The following is a 14524-nucleotide window of genomic DNA, read 5'->3' as shown; positions in this document are numbered from 1 at the left end:
GGCATTGCCAATCGGTTCAGGTCTTTTTTAATATCGGAAATCACATATTCATGCACGCACAATGTTTACTTTACCTTGTTCTTTACAAGTAGCTGGAAGTAGTAAACCCTATACAGTAGCCAGAAGCTGGAAACAAAGAGAAGTGATAAGTGTGAACATGTTTTATTGATCTAGAAAGACTTTTTGCTTTGAATAGGCGCTTGAAAAAACATAGATATGTGGCCCAGGAATGCGTTTACACCGCGATTTTAGAAGTCTTCCCCACCCAATTTCTTTCAGCACAACAAACGACAGTGCTCTGACCTATTTGGCCAACATTCTAAGCCTGACTTTCACAGCTCAGGTGTTATGACATGGCTTCAAAGCCGGATGCCGCCCAGTGTTATCCGTCAGCATCCTTTGAAGTTCAAGGCCGAGTGTGCAGGACGCATGATGTACCGAGCAGTAATAGACAGGGCTGCCGCAGGTGGTTAGTAACTACCATCGCTAATCAATAAGTTTATTAGATTTTTGCAATTCAACTCTGTTGGGATAACTTCTGATTGTCTTTTAACGCAATAAGTCTCAAGTCAGTTTAAACAGGACGGGAAGGGGCAATGGGAAAATTTAATCAGGCAAGTAACTTAACAGGGAAATGTAGCAAAAGGATGTTAAAAGGTTCATTTTGCACAGAAAATAGATGGGGGTCAGTAGTATCTATATACAACAATTAAATAGAAATAATATTGTTATTTCGTTCTAGAATAACTTTCCCAACAGCATTGACGATTCTTAATGCTTACGTTAGATAACCATGGGCATTGCATGACGGATGCATTACTCGGGGGAGAGGGACTCATTCGAACCTACCTTGCTGTTCGTTCAGTGGAGGATGTCCAGTACATCCACAACCACTTGCTTTTAAGAGAAGAATGTTGCCGACTCAGCGGCTGCCATCTCCAAATATGGAAAGTGCAACAATTGGCCCGATTCATTGACCTGATGAGATTGTCGACTATCATTTTCACAGGGAAGAGTTATAATTAGTAGAAAAGCATGCAACTCCTTAAATATTGGAACGATCAAGTCATAAATCTTTCTGCCTCTAAAAAAAATCGACCGATCTGACGCTGTTACACAGCCGCAGAGGTGGTTATATAAACCAGTGAGTGATACTTGTGCTAACTTGTCTGTTATGTCTATTCTGAGTTAGTTTTATCATTTGTTATGAATTTCAAACGAACACGAACTGTATAGTTAATTAACACAATTTAAACCCAGCGTGAGTGAATGGTTTGCTGGCAGGATAGTGAATTTGTTATTTAACTTTGTAGAAGGAATTATACGGAACGCATGAGATAAAAGTAACTGAAGGCAGAAATCTGGAAGTTAAAAATGAGCAGCAGAATCAGCCTGTTGGGTGTGGTGTTGGTTGTCAGAATGCAACCTTGATAATGGTAGGATCACACTAGAGCTAACGTCACTTTGTGGTGTTTTTACATCTGTTTAACTGCGCTCTCTGGAACACCACTGTCGCGGATTTTATTGTTTTGCAACTCAGATTAAGTTCTATGGAAATCTGGACAAAAAACGAATTCGACTTTCTACAAATGTTGTTCCAGAGAATATGTTTTTACATTCAAGTGAGTTTCTTTAGAGACGCTTTATTCCATTAAACATTGGGGCGGGGGTAGGAGGATGAATGTCTGGTGTTTAACATCCAAAGGCTGTGGGTAAAATGTTGTGTCATCTTTCACAAATTCAAAAAACACCAGCACAGAAAAAAATTGCTAAAAATTTATAAACAAGAGTGTAATATAATGCTACGGGAAAGTTTTGGATGTTCCCATTGGGAACTACCTGTGTACAGTTCATTAGAGCCAAGGAATTGATTATGACACTCGAACTGGTTGGGTAAGATTATGGTAACTTCCTAGTCAACAATATTTACTAATTGCTACAAAGGACGAAACTAAAACGTTAGAACACCATCTGCAAGTTCCCCACTGCACCCCCCCCCCCCCCCCCCCCCAAAAGCTACACACCATCCTGACTTGGAACTATATCACTGTCACTGGGTCAAAACCCTGGAACTTCCCAACAACAAACACTGTGATGCATTTACACTGCCGGGTTTCAGGAATCGGCTCACCACCAACGTCTCAAGGGCAATTAGAGATGGGCAATAAATGTTGGCCTAGCCAACGACTCTCACATGCAAGGAACCAGTATATTAAAAAAAAATAGATTAAAACGAAAATTGCAGCCTAGATGCAAACCATGTCAATGATGCAGAGCCGCCTGGCGCCGCAGCCTCCCGAGTTGTATATTTTTTAATATATGATTCGATTGGAGTCAACTTTGCTTCACTCATAAACAGGATAGTCCGTTTAAATCAGCCTGGTAGACAACGGACGGCTCGTTTTCCTGCTGCCTGCCTTCCCTTTATTTTCAATGCTGGGTTAGTGTCGGCTGTGTGACAGCATCTGGACTCTATCACGTGGAGTGAGTTCATAACCCGTTTAAAACTGCTTGGCGGTGCCGGGGTTTTTCCAGTTGGCGAGCTGGAGCGGAGCCTTGCTGGAGAGAGCGAGAGGCGAGAGGTTTGCTACTTTGTTGAATTGCAGCGAGGAGCATTTCCGAATGTAAGAATAAAATAAAATATCCACGCTCAGACCGAATTTAATCTCGAGCAAATAGCTGTTTAGCAGAAAAGAAACATAGATCAGGGCAGACTGGGGACTTTTCGTGAGTAACTTCAGACACTGGTTGTAGCAAGAGGTTTTCTAATATTCCGCTGATTAACATACTTGCTCTTCAATAACGAGGCAGAAATGAAGACTTCATGTGCCGGTGTGTAATGAACTTTTATCCCGACCATTTTTAACAATGTCAATGACCGAGACACCAAACTCCGCTCATGTGTAATGAGTGTCGCCAGTAAAGTTAATTTATTGCAGCGAAGTGGGACTGATACATCTTGTTATGTGTGTAGATTAAACCCTTAAAGTGTTGCCCTTGTCTGTGTGAATGGGTGAAAGATGTGAAGTGAATGTAGGCGTTGGTTTTGAACTGAAGTCAAAATCTACTCGAGGAGCCCCACAGGTTAAGACGTGTTTCATTCATTGCTTTAAGAAGGTATCCAGTTGTTGAGCGTGGCGAAGAAGCAGCCTGGCGGGGAGGTACGGGGTAATGAGTGCAAAATATTCGAGCCCAGATTTCGATATTTCAGAAGTAGAAACCGGCGGGGCTGGGACAAAGTAAAGCAGGCTGAATCAAAAATACCCCCAGTAAACCAGAGTAAAATTAATCAAAAGCCGGGAGGTTTGAAGGACGCATTGCAGAGTCCCAGTCCCAGTCTGTAATCGTTTTCCATTCTTTAACAAAACAGAGAAGAAGGCACTGTTACTTTAAAACTGTCAGTCACCCTTGGGCCACTTTTTTTTAAAGCCACTGTTTTATATTTTCAATGTCTACACTTCCACTTTCCAGTATCTTACCCAAAGATTCTATCTGAAAGGCACCAGGACTTCCTCCTCTCAGCTGCACTGACGCCAGAACCTTTAAACACCCGGGGACTCGTAGCTCGGGGGGGGGGGGGGGGGGGGGGGTGGAGGGTGGTTCCAGCTTAATTTTCTACCCCCTTTCTTGATAGCACGGGCTAGGGCACCCGGACCCTTCGGAAAGCCTGCTTAAATTTGTAAACTGTTCAGAAACCCCGAGCATTTAAAATCCAGCTGCACACTAGACCAAAACCCTTATTTCGTGCCCTGCCGAGTCCAAACAAGGTTGAGCTGATTGAGCTGAAACTGCTGGCTTCTCGAGTCAGGTTAACATCTGGTTGAAGATATATTGTTAATTGCATTCCTGGGGAAAAAAAGAAATCAGTTCGCAACAATGCGACAACTGCATCCGCGATCTATATTCCAAATTCAAACCCTTCTTACCTCGAACACGTAAAAGTCTTGGGCAGGAGTTTCCGCTAGGTTGCGCTGCTTTTTTTTTCCTGCGGCGCGACTCACCTGGAATTCGCCGAATTTACGCACAAGAAATCGAGGCGTTTGAAACACAAATTACATTCAGTACAAATTACGTTGATGCAATCTTCTGTGCTGATATATTTTTTTAAAAACACGAAAAGCCACAAACTGATCATGCCCCTGGATCGAATTAAACATCATGACGAGTTTCCTCTAATTTATGAGCCTTTGAGGAGGCTGTGAAAATTAAGATGGAAATAAAGTGAGTCATACCGACTCGAAAACGTTAACTCTTGTGTTCCTCTCCACAGATGCTGTCAGACCTGCTGAGTTTTTCCAGCTATTTTTGTTTCTGTGAAAATTAAGTTGGTTTCTCAGGAACAAGGACACTAAGAGGCAAGCACTAAAAGCTTTTTTCCCCCCTAAGGAAGTGACTAGTGCACAACAGTGTAACTGGACAATGATGCTTGTCTAGCTTTGTAACTCTTTTTCAGTTTTTTAAATTGGTTACTTACAGGTGTTGGAGTAGAGACTGATTAAAATGCTTAATTTTTGTAATAAACCGATTTTCAGCTGTATTAATTAAACTGCACCAGATTGCCTTGGCAGTCTTTTCGCTTTGAGATTTCTGTAGCACTGGCATTGGAGGAGCTACACAGCTCAATTACATGGCCCATATATATGACAGCTGATGTTTGCAATAAATTGCTATTTTATACCCTTTCTTGGTTTTATTATAATTATAGCACACTCCACAACTGGATTACAAAAAAAATTCACCAGCCAAGGATAAATGCACACTGCAGCCATTTTTATTATGATTCTTAAAAGTTACAAAGTAAGGACACCACTGAGTAAAGAAAGGCTTGGATCAGATCCCACTCTGGGACTTGAGCCCAAAAATCAAAAGCTGGCACTCTAATGCAATACTGAGGGAGTGCTGCACTGTCAGAGGTGCCGTCTTTCAGATGAGACATCAAACTGAGGCCCTTTCTGCTCTCTTGGGTAGATGGAAAAGATCCCATTGCACTATTATGAGGAAGAGCAGGGGAGTTATCTTTGGTCTTCAGGGCAATGTTTATCCCTCAACCAATGTCACAAAAACAGATTATCTGGTTATTATTGCGTTGCTGTTTGTGGAAGTTGTTTGTGTAAATTGGCTGCCATGTTTCACAAATTACAACAGTGACTACAGGTCAAAAGTACTGAATCGATTGTAATGTGCTTTGGAATGTCTGGTGGTCATGAAAGCTGCAGCATAAATGCAAGTTGTTCATATTCTTTTAGAGCTAACAACTGACTAGTACTGCAGGCTTGAGTAGATTATAGGCTTGACCTATGCAGCCTGCCTTCCTGTGATCATGCTGCCAAGTGCACGCATACTTGGAGCATATAATGAAGTGAAGTGAGATTTTGGAATAATTAGATTCAACCAAAAACCAGCAGGTCACCTGCTATATTGTTAATGGTTAGTTAGCAGATGTACTGTTTTATAGGGCAGAATTTTTCCATTGGCATAAAGGGGGCGGGACCCGCACGCTGACGTGTAAACTGACATGCCGCGCCATCGTGATATTTCACTGGGTGGGCATGCAACAATGTCCGTTGCGAGCCTGCCGGTAATTACCGGGCCATTTAAAGTAATTGAGGCTCCAATTGTTGTGGATTTTAAGGCATCCGTGCGATATTCAGCTCGTTGCACGGGCGCAACGGGCAGGCGGCTATCCAAAACTTTAATGAAGCTCATCCACGGGCAGGAAAGAGGGATCATTGTTTTTGCGAATCCAGACATTTAACAGTTAGTGCTCAAAAGTTATTGAAAGTTGTGTGTGAGAGGTGGAGAAGTGTCAAACGCATAGCAGCTGCTTGGACTCCACTCATAACCTTCAGGCCAGCACTTTTCACTGAGGATTTGTTTTGGGGCCTGTAGGTTTCCCTGAGCCTGGGAATGGGAGGTGATCTCTCCACTGGAGGCACCTCACCTGAGGAGGAAGGGAGGACTAGAAGTGGGAGGAGGCCAAGAGTGCACCTTCAGTCTCCTGCAGAGCCACCTTTGGGAGTACAGGCGCAGGCACAAGGGGTGCAGGGCCAAGAGGTTGTCCAAGGCACAAGGGGCCACAGAAGACACCACTATCCTGCTGCCAGGGTATACAGAGCGCGAAGCACCTACCTCAATATGCCTGAGGTGCAATGCCGAAGGAGGCTCCGTCTGCCAAGGGAGACAGTCAACACTGTCTGTCAGATGATTGGTCCAGAGATCTCAGCTAACTGTGTGAGTGGACACCCCTTGCCTGTGTCTCTAAAGGTCACAGCTGCCCTCAACCTCTATGCCACTGGCTCTTTCCAGGGCTCAGTAGGTGAGCTCTGTGGTGTCTCCCAGTCAGCTGTCCACACTTATGTCAAGCAGGACACAATTGCTCTGTTCAGGCATGCACTGACCTTCATCTACTACCGCTGGGATGAGGCCAGTCAGACAGAGCGAGCCAGAGGCTTCAGGGCCATTGCTGGTTCCCTCGTGTCCAGGGTGCTATAGACTGCACACATGTGACCATCAAGGCACCAGCAGATGAGCCCGGTGCCTTCGTCAACAGGAAGGGCTTCCACTCCATGAACGTGCAGATAGTGTGTGTTCCCAGGATGCTGATTCTACAAGTCTGTGCAAGGTACCCAGGCAGCTCCCACGATGCCTACATCCTCAGACACTCGCAGGTGCCGGGGCTCTTCAGTGCTTCAGCCCACCTTGATGGTTGGCTGCTGGGAGACAAGGGCACCTCAGAAGGTGGCTCATGACGCCTCTCCGCCATTCAAGAACAGAAGCTGAGCAGTGGTACAACAGGAGCCATGCCTCCACAAGGGCTGTGGTGGAGAGAACCATCGGTCTTCTCAAAATGCACTTCAGATGCCTGGACCGTTCCGGGGGTGCACTCCAGTATCCCCCCAGATAAAGTGTCGCTGATAGTGGTTGCATACTGTGCTCCACACAATCTAGCTCTGCAAAGGGGGGATGCTATGGATGGAGAAGATGTAGACGAAGTGGCTGGGGCTGAGCATGATGAGTCCAGCAGTGAGTCCGAGGATGAGCCACACAAGGAAATGATGAGGGGGCACAGGCTGACCCTGGCATGCTCCAGGGAGGTAGGGACATCTGGGAAGCTCTAATCCAAGGAACCTTTAGCTAGCACAGCACATTTGGATGTGCAACACAAGCCTGGCATGTATCCTCCTTCCTAGAGACCTCGTCTGCTTGGATAGGGGGATTGGCGATGAGCGCCGTCAATAAATCTAAAAGACACACAAATCACTCATCAAATCTCAGGAATCCATGCACCTTCCCAAAACAAGAGGCACCCACAGCCATTTGAGATGACATAAATTTAATACTGTAACCAAAGTCTCTTTACATAACAGAAATAAAATGGTGTTGCACTTCACACAAAGCTCGATACAACTCATGGGGGGAGGAGCCAACAGAAAAGCACCAGTGATGAACCTGGGAAGTGCCTAAGGTGCCTTCATCTTTTGTTTGCAGGTGCCACGTCTTTGTGGTGCCCCGTCGCTGGCACTGGCATCTGAGACAGCCTGCTCTCTCTGATGTCCTGTTGGCCTCGATGACCTTGGCAGCTGGCATCTCCCCAGTCGTCGCAGCCTCACTGGGTGCTGCGGTCACTGGCAGAGGGGCGGAGGAGTTGCCGCCCTCAATCGGAGTGCCCTGAGAGGTGCCAGCAGAGATGACAGGCAGCTGCTCCACCAAGGTGAGGTCTGTTTGGCTGTCCCTGCTCACCATAGATGGATGGGCACCGAGGTGGGATACCTGGTGGTCAAACCACTGCCCAGATGGGCACTGACCAGATGAGGTCAATGCCCATGTGAGGCTGTGCAGGTCCTAGCGCAACCCCAGGAGCCCCTGATCCTGTCCCTGGAGCTGCCTCTCCATCAGAGTCACCAATCTCTTCATGGAGGAAGCTTGGCGCTCAGCCATGATGCCCAATGCACCGGCCATGGCCCGCATAGACTCCCCCACCACTGACACCAAGCCAAGTAGACCCTCATGTATCTCCACCAGATGCTCCCGCACACCTGGCCACATGTCAGCGCTTGGCTGCATCGCCCACGACTCCAGGGGCTCATCATCTGCCACGGACTGAGCACATGCCTGGGCCCCTTCAGTCCTCCGACTGCTGGCGCCATCGGCACTCTCTGTCTCCGCCAACTGCTCCAGCAACTGTGAAGTGTCCTCACCGCTGTGACCCAGGACACTGGCCAAAAATATGATGCCCACCAAAGTGCCAGTATCTGTGCTGGAGCCTGCCTGGCAGAGATGGTGTGACGCTTCTAAAGGTGCAACTTCATGCCCCTCAGGTATCAGAGGGGCTCCTGCTGCTCCTGTTCCCGGCTGTGTGCCGATGATGCTGAAAGGAAGAGTAAGGAAATTTGATCAGTTAGCCTGCGGACAATGTCATTGAACATGTCTGTCCCCTGGATCATCAAGTGCTTATCTTTCCACACGCACTGGGCAAGTCATGTTGGTAACGCCACTCACTGAACAATCAGCAATGGCATGGGTGTTGGGAGACTACTGGTGATGTGATTGCTGGCCACACATACCTGCCCGTGGAACCCCAACCTCTCTGGTTCCAGTGCACCTGGGTACGTGCCGCCTCTCCAAGTCGAGGGCCTCCTGTTCAAGGCTGAGCATCAAATTTTGGCCTGTCCCACCGCCAGTCCGCAGCTGCTCAGCGTTGTTATGAGAATTCTTCTCAATGAAAAAATAGCATCGATTAGTGATACTTGTACTGTCAATCTCTTCGCAGCCGGCCCACCCCAAGCCCAGTTAGCCATTACAGGTCTGCAGTGCATCCTTCCCCCGCTGGTGGCTGGCACTCACAAATATGCCAGGTGTGTCCTCCCATCCCCTCCCTGCCCACATGCCACCTTGATCACAGTTGGGAACGCACAGTTGTACCAGCCGTTGCAAAGGAGGCACAATGACGTGGAGTACAGAGGGTTGTATATCCATCTGTGTCACAGCACCTTGAAGATCCCCGCACACCGTGTCATCACCCTGACTTCCACATGTCCTGGAGTTTGAGCACTGCGCCTGGGTATAGCCCCTCCAGGTTGACCCCACCACAGTCATGTGGGTGTCATTGCCCCACATGCTGTGGGCGCAGAACCCATCTCCTCACAACCCTCTCATGCTGACGGACACATAGGCAATATCTGGTGGGCCACCCAGCTAAGGACACATGCCGTCACTGACTCATTGCACTCAGGACACTCAGACATGGGTGGTCCGCCAGTGGGGGAGAAGGTTATATGATGGTTGCAGTGAACGATGCCAACATGCTATTCACCCTTCCCGTGCGCAGCCAGGTCATTGAAGCGCTTGTGGCACTGGGTCCTTGAGCGTCGCACTATGTCATGGGAGCTCATGACCTCTGCAACCTCTTCCCACGTACACTTCAACAAGTCGGGTGGCCTCCTCCTCCCGTCCTCAGGGACAAGCACATCCCGCCGTGCTGCCACCTCCTCGAGCAGGGCAGCAAGGCACTCATCAGAAAACCTGGGTGCACAGTGGCCACCCGCCCTACCCTCCTGCATGGCTGTTTTAGATGTGCCTTACCCCCAACCTCTGGCCATGTACAGCAGCCTTGATGCAGCTGCAGCTTGGCCTTTAAATAGGTCACCAGGTCGCCATTGGACCACTAGTGCCCACTCCTGCACGCCCCACCCGATACGGAGAAAATTCTCCCCATAATAATAGGAATGTTTATGCCCTGTAGAGGCTCATGATTTACAATGGCTGAATAAATCAAATTATATTTTACTAGATGATATTCTGCAATTTTTATTGGTGCTTTGACTGTCCATTATACTGTAAAAATCGTACATGAGTGGCCTTATCTGAAAAGGGTTTTTTGCAGTATTTCAAAGCTCAGTTTTGAACAGATCCCTTGGAAAGGTCAAAAAACAGTATTGCTAGCAATGGGATCCCCAAATCAATGCTATTGGTCCATTCCCCTTACCGCTCCACAGGTAGAGACCAGAATCTGCCAGTGAGTAAAATCTCATATTCCCAGTTGTGCAAAACCTCATGATTATCTTCACAGTTCTGCCAAGCCCAGAGGCTCTCTCTGCAGAGATGCAACATGCTGCTAAATTCCAGGAGCCGCATTATCAATCTCAATAACCTTTATCTCAGTTCTGACAGAGAACAAGCCTTCAGAAGCCCAGGACCACCCCTGGTGCTGCCAACATATAGGACTGCTCCAATAAGAATTTTTCCATTTTTTTCTTCCATGGGATGTAGGCATCATTGGCTGGACCAGCATTTATTGCCCATCCCTTATTGCCCTTGAGAAAGTGGTGGTGAGCCTCCTTCTTGAACTATTGCAGCCCATGTGGTGTAGGTACACCCACAATGCTGGTAGGAAGGGAGCTCCAGGATTTTGACCCAGTGACAGGGAAGGAATGGCAATATAGTGTGTGATGTGTGACTTGGAGGGGAACTTGCAGGCGGTGGTGTTCCCATGCAGTTGCTGCCCCTGTTCTTCTAGGTGGTAGAGGTCGCAGGTTTGGAAGATGCTGTCAAAGGTGCCTTGATAAGTTGCTGCAGTGCATCTTGTATATGGTACACACTAATGCCACTGTTCTTCCGTGATGGAGAGAGTGAATGTTTAAGGTGGTGGATGGGGTGCCAACCAAGCAGGTTGCTTTACTAAAATACTACAATACAAATACCCACTCCTGTTCCAATGCTCCTATGTTTTTATGTCATTCATTCACCGTTTCTACTAGATAATGAATTGAATTCTGCAATTCATTCACTAGAATATCAATCAAAATTCCAAAATAGCATTTTAAGAATTAGCAAATGTTAATTGTTCCTTCTTCTTCTCAGGCTGTCCCTTGGGATTGAGGATGACTTTCTTCCACTCCAGGTTGATGAGTTCTGAGGTGGCTGATGAGTCCAATGCGTGATCTGCAGACTCTGCCTTTTGCGGAGCAGGTGGTGCTTAAAGGGTTGGGAACATGGGTCGTTTGGAGGTTTGTGCACTCCCTCTGATGCGTCAACATGCCTCTGCATGTTCCTGACGAAATCTCTCAATATGTTTGGTACCTTCTTAAATGACCCTCCTCCATTTTGATCAGTAACAAGCCAGAGTGTCCCATGAGTTGGCAGATATGTATGAGCTCTTCAGGGGTTCTTTGAGGACATCCCTGAAGTGCTTTCTCTATTCTCCGCAGGTTAACTATTCAGTTACTGTATGTCAACTGTCTTGATGTCATTCCTTACATGATGCAATGCAGGAATAGGCCATTCAGCCGCTTAAGCATGTTCCACCATTCTGTTAGATCTGAACCTTAACTCAACTAACTCGACATTGTTCCGTGTCCCTTGACCACCTTACATAACAGTAATCAATAATATAAACAGAAAATGCTGGAAATACTCAACAGATCCGGCAGCATCTCTGCAGAGAGAAACTGAGTTAATGAGCCAAATTTTAATTCTGTGTGAATTAATAGGTTTTGAATGAGTTAGAATCTCACCCAGTGTTCCAGGACATTGACCTTATATCAGAACTGGCAAAAGTCAGGGACGTAATGGGTTTTAAGCAAGTGCAGAGGCAGGGAATTTGGAGAGGGAGGGAATGAACAAAAGAGAAGGTCTGTGAAAGGGTGGAAGACAGAGGTGATTAAATGGCAAATGGGATGATGAGGCAAGGCAAAATGGTGTGCAAATAGGATAAGAAATGAAACAGAAAATGACTCTAGAGGAGCTATAATTGACAATAGCAGAATCATTACCAGTGCAAAAAATGGGAACGATGATTGTGAGCTGAAATTGTTGACTTCAATGTTGAGTGTGGGAAGCCTGTAATATGAGGTGCTGTTCCTTGAGCTTCCGTTGAGCGTCATTAGAAGAGTGTAGAAGGCTGAGGACAGAGAGGTCAGATTGGGACAGAAAATTAAAATGGCAAATCAATTGACCTCGATCCTGAAAATTTCTATTGGCCCAGCATCCATAGCCTTTAGGGTGAGTAAGTTATAGGTTTGGCTTTTAACGTTCTAAGGAACTCTGCAATTATTAAATATGATGATTTTCAAGTGTGTCTATGTTCATCTCCATCTCACTGATTCTCCGAGTTTCTGACCTGGATTTTTGCTGAGTTGGGCTGACTTGGGAGATCTTTAAAAATGGTGGGCGAGACCTAATTCCTACCTCCATTCCCATTTCCAGCTATTTTTGCCAGTGGGGGATAAGGGTGCAGGTAGCCCACCGCTCTGCAGCGTTGCCACCCTTGCTGGCTCCATTGCGGGGGCTGGGCAGTCCAACCACTGTACCCCCCAGCTACAATTTCTGTGGAGTCCAGTCCTTTTGTTAAGAATATGTAGTTCCTGGCACCTCAGAGGAGTCATGAACCATAGGGGAACCCTGTCCCAAGCAGGGAACAAAAGAGAACAGTTACCTGCTCCTGGAATCTTTCATTGACAGCCTTTAAAATACAGAAGAAAAATCTTTTCTTTTTCAGTTTCATTGGTTAGATGCTGTATTGTAAGGTAAATGTATTTTTACTGCAGTCATTGATTATAGAGCTTTGTCCTGCAAAGGTAAGTTGACCATTACATCACCATATAGGTGTTGAGATGCACTAGAATACTTCTCACATTCAAAACTGAAAGAAACACTGCTGGGAACCCTTAAATAACCTAAAGTAATTTAAATCTTTAGACATTTAAAATTGAAAAGCAGTCTGCAGCTTTCACTTAAAAGAAAAAAAGACACCCACTGCTAGATTGCATTGATTAACAGGGCATCTGGTGTAGCTTAGAAAAAAAACAGTTATCTGTTTTTGCAATTTCAATAGGTTTCAATGTCTATGAGTTGAAATGGTTTGTTATTACAGCTGGGCCTGCCATGAATGCTGAATGGAGTTTCAAAAGCTCCCAAGCAACTTATCAGCAATTTAATTGATAGTTTTTAAGAAGTTATTAAAGAGTAATATGCCTTTGATGTGGCTAGTGAAAGAGATGTTTGGGTTTTTTTGCAACAGATTAACTGCTTGAGGGGATTTTAATTTTTTGAATGGCTTTTTTGAAGGAGAATTTTTTTTCAGTATGAAATGTGTTGAAATGATAGCTCTGTTAGATTGTTTACAAGGTTTTTCATGTCCATTTCAGAGACATGGTTCCTGAGGTCTGCCCATAGTGGATGCTGGATGTGTAGTGATGGAGGATACATGGAGGGTTATAGAGAGGTCATGGGGGAATATGAGGGGGCATGGGGATATGAGGGCCCATGAGGGAGTATGCCTCCTCAGAATGAAAATATAGCGGGCGGAGACCTTTCTAAAGGAGATGGTTCTTGAGTCCATAAGTTTCCCTAACCAAGCTTGCTGCGTCCTCCAGGAAAACCTAGCCCTCTGGCTTTATATCTGTTTCAATCAATAGAAATTTTCATTTTCGAACTACCAAACACAGGTAATAAGCAGGTGACTACTAGAAACTTAGTTTACTTGCAAAATTGAAATCACTTTTGCAAAAGACAGCTGAAATTAGGATGAAGACAGTCTCCAAATCTGCCTCTCATCCTTTCTCATTTTATCTCACAGGTGCCATGAATTAGGATGCCTCCATTTTTAAAATAGGAACTAAACAGAACCAATAATCAAATAATAACTAAAGCTTTTCAGCTTACTTTCAAAGTTCAATTTCTTTCCTTTTTAAAAAAAAAGAAACTCTCACTCATTTTCTACCCACACACACACACATACACACCCAGCCTCTTAGCTTAGGGAAAGTGGTCAGTACATATTTTATACAAATAAAGCTTCTTGATATGTTCCCTCTGGCCCTTCTTCAAATAATTGAGCTAGATTGGAAAATAACTGAAGAAAGAAGACAATGCCATTGTTCACAACTTCCCACAATCTCAAAAGGCACAGTCCAGAGGAAATCAAAAGAGTCAAGGACATAATGCCTAATGAACTAGGACAAACTTAGAGCTATATTCTGCATATTCAAATCTCAGAATTTATCAATGATACACCGAATACATGTAAATGTAACCTTGCTAAGACATACTTAATCTTGCCACCTTTTCATACTGTAATATCAGTTTTGTTTCAATTGAGGAATTGAGCTACTACTGCTGAAATGCTGTAATAAAAGCTACCTTTGTGCTTCTAATGATTTAGGCTTCCATCAGTTAATTGCATGAATTTTCCAGTACTTAACTTTTGTCATGGGATTAATTGTGCTAGCATAGATGCAGCGTGACCTGTTGAGAATTTTCAGTATTTTCTGTTCACAGAATCACAGTGCAGAAGAGGCCCTTTGGCCCATCAAGTCTGCACTGACACGTGAGAAACACCTGACCTACCTACCTAATCCCATTTACCAGCACTTGGCCCATAGCCTTGAATGTTATGACATGCCAAGTACTCATCCAGGTACTTTTTAAGGATGTGAGGCAACCCACCTCCACCACCCTCCCAAGCAGCGCATTCCAGACTGTCACCACCCTCTGGGTAAAAAAGTTTTTCCTCACATCCCCCCTA

Source organism: Carcharodon carcharias, chromosome 22 (assembly GCF_017639515.1).
Source record: "Carcharodon carcharias isolate sCarCar2 chromosome 22, sCarCar2.pri, whole genome shotgun sequence".
Classification (NCBI taxonomy): Eukaryota; Metazoa; Chordata; class Chondrichthyes; order Lamniformes; family Lamnidae; genus Carcharodon; species Carcharodon carcharias.
Note: the sequence above shows the minus strand (reverse complement) of the source record.